We start from the raw sequence: 3,165 nt of genomic DNA on the forward strand, positions 1-3,165 counted from the left end.
TTCAATTCTTGTTTTTTTGCGTTGGCTGCACTTCATAATCAGAAATCACTCAAATATGAACTCCCTCTATTTGATTGTATTCTGATTGTAACTCTCTGTTTAAGTGCGCAAGTTTCGTTGGAAGATTCTTGCTCTATTTATAGACTAAGTAGACCAAGAATCCTTCCTACTTCAACTATGTTTCCGTATCCGTGTGGAATTTGGAAATTCTTGTAAACTAATTTTATGCACGCTTCCTCTTCCTGAAGGAATTCTTTTTATGAAAGGAAACCTTTTTGCACTGGTTTCTTGTCGAAAAAGCAACCCTTCCACCGCTTTATAACTTCTAATTCGTGTGGTTGACATTCTCCTTATCCTAGCGGATTCGGTCTCAAAGGAACATGTCGGCGCAACCGGTTCCTTTCATCTGTTCCTCTATTTGTCAATTATCAAAATCTTTCTCGATCTAACATGTATATTTCAAATATTAGTTGATAACAATAGAATTACTAATACAAATGCAATTACTATCCCTGAGAAAATTCACAAACAACTCGAAAATAAGATTTAACTGAAAATGATTAAATGATCAATACAGTACTAAAAGAAACACAAATAGCTTCAACTTTGTTGATAAAATCAAATCATCATTTGGCTATTCATCATTTGAGATTTTTAGAGATTAATTAAGAGATTATTGATAAGTAGAACAGAGTTTTTGGAAATCCTGCAAGTTGTTATTATACCAATTTTGCATTCATATTTTGTGAAACTGTTGTAGAAGGTAGGAGGTTTAAGCTCTACCTTCTTTGTTTAAAGTAACACAACACTTTCAAAGCTGACACACTTGCGAAATAGTATCATATGCTCTTCGCGTGACATACCAATAGGTTGTATGAAAACAACGTTACTTGGTTGTTGTGTAAAGAAATCCCAAAATCGATCTTTACATGCACTCAGACACCCACAAACTTTTGTCCGAGTGCCAAGGGTGGTTATACTCTCCCATTCATTTTTACTTGTGGACATTCCACGTCTCTTAAGAAAACCTTCTTTGTCCTTGAGTTGTTGAGGGATTTAGTCAAATGTGACAAGTGATCCCTGAGACCTTCAGCTTAAATACTCTGGAAAGATAACTATGACTTACATCCAGCTTTATCTCCTAGTTTTTCCTTTGGGAATAACAATTAGTACTTTTATTTTTGAAGCCTAGAGAAAGTTTTGACAATTAAAAACAGAAAGGTATAGCAGATAACATGAGTAATCTAAGACAAATGTTAAATAGAGAAAATAGCATTGCAGCACGGACAATTATAAGTTCTGATACTATAAAAGGAGGAACATGTAGGTGCTACCCTCAACAACAACAATAAATCTAGTGTGGTCCCATAAGCAGGGTTTGGAGATGGTAGAGTGTATGCAAATCTTACCCCTATCTCGTGGAGGTGGAGAGACTATTGCCAAAAGACTGTGTTTTGCGTTATTAAATTTAATGACTACTGCAGAGATCCTCTTAATAACTCGAAGAAAAAGAACCATCTTATTATTAATTTGGACTGTCTGATACAGTTGATACTATACCCGTGAATAGTAAAAGAAGAGTAACAACAGTACGTACACTCTTGTGTTAGTTACCATATAAAACTAAGTAATGGATGATGCAGGACAGCTGCAGAGCAACCTCACCAATTTAATGACACCCTAGACTTGGCCACATTGCCGCCAAGCAGAGGTGGCTATGAGAGCGTGACTATGCCAACTCAACACAGGACACCCATCTTTCACTTCTACTTTAAATCTCTCTGCATTTGGGAACAAGCCCAATAATATGGCTGCCTGTTTATACGTATTTGAAGCCTGGGGAACCAGGTTGAACCCTGCAGACTTGATCCTCACTCTCCATTGACCCAGAGTCTCATGTCCCACGACTCGCTTAGTCCCTTTGCAAGCCACCAAATTATAGATCTCCCGCCCTAGGCACTGCTCTGCCATCACCATGTCTAGAGTGTTGGGATCAATTGAGTCTGAGTTCTCCAGCAAATCAAACATTATTGAATAGAAAAGCCATGCTTCGATAATCCTGCTGGTAAAGACACTTCCATTGTGATTCACTTCTCGTTCAGCGATTGTCACAATCTTGGGCTCTATCTGTTTTATTAAATCCATCACTTTCTCAAATGCTCCTGGAAGGGAAAACAGAGAGTGAAGCTCGAAAACTGAGTTCACTGCCACTGCTTCCTCATTACTGGGTCTAATATTCAACATCGATGCTTCAAGATCAGATAAAGTATAGGCCAGGAAACCACAGAATTCAAATTCTACACCAATTGACTCTGCAAATTGGGCGAGTTTAAAACCAACTTCCTGTAAGGGATCGCTACCATCATGAGACTTAGGTTGACAACTAATTCCTGAGAGCTGAAAAGCTGGTGGACCACCAGGATGCAAAGCGAGAGCCTGCAAAAGTGCCGGCCATTGTAAACCTTGATTCAAGCTGAAATCAATAACATGTACTCTCTTGGCATTGGTGAAGGCCTCCAAAATGGATTGATTGGCAGTCAAGTGGGCGAATTTGAGGAAGAGGCAGCTCTCGACAAGCTCATATTGAAGAGTAGGTCCTTGGAATAGGATGATTTAACAATATTTTGTGGAATCAATATGTGAATCTTATCATCAAAAGCATCTGCAAAATGTGTCGCCACTTTCTTCATTGCTCCTCCAATTTGTGAAACTTCAAATCTCCTTATTATGTTACGAATTAGTCTACCCGCTAGACTTAAGTAGTTCTTTTCGATTGCCTCGGCACAAGCCACCAAGATTTCAACAAGAAAAATACTAGCCTCTTCGTTCACTGTCCAACCAGTATCCGGCAATAAACCACCACGAAATTCAGATCCACCGCAAGTGTTGTTGCAAAGTGCCCTGAAATCAACATTAAATATCTTAACCTCTTGCTGATTATCAATTTGCTTATTATTCTTATTATTAAACCAACTGGAAGATGCATTTGATGATACAATCATCGAATCACCACCAGCAGTGGATATCTGCTGCTGGCGGTGGTCTACACTGGTAGAAGAGGAGGAATTAGTAATATTGTTATCTGAGATCAAACTCTGAGTCCATCCTGAGATGTCAGAAGCAGCGTAGATGATTGCATCTGTTTCAGAAACAAAGGAATCTTCA

At 38.6% G+C, this 3,165-nt stretch overlaps 1 pseudogene; it reads right to left on the reverse strand.

Annotated features, from left to right (window-relative positions):
* Positions 1-1,680: 1,680 nt before the first annotated feature.
* LOC125851701 (DELLA protein GAI-like) lies at positions 1,681-3,161 on the reverse strand (annotated as a pseudogene).
* Between the last annotated feature and the right edge of the window lie 4 nt (positions 3,162-3,165).

Source organism: Solanum stenotomum, unplaced genomic scaffold (genome assembly GCF_019186545.1).
Source record: "Solanum stenotomum isolate F172 unplaced genomic scaffold, ASM1918654v1 scaffold28786, whole genome shotgun sequence".
Taxonomy (NCBI): domain Eukaryota; kingdom Viridiplantae; phylum Streptophyta; class Magnoliopsida; order Solanales; family Solanaceae; genus Solanum; species Solanum stenotomum.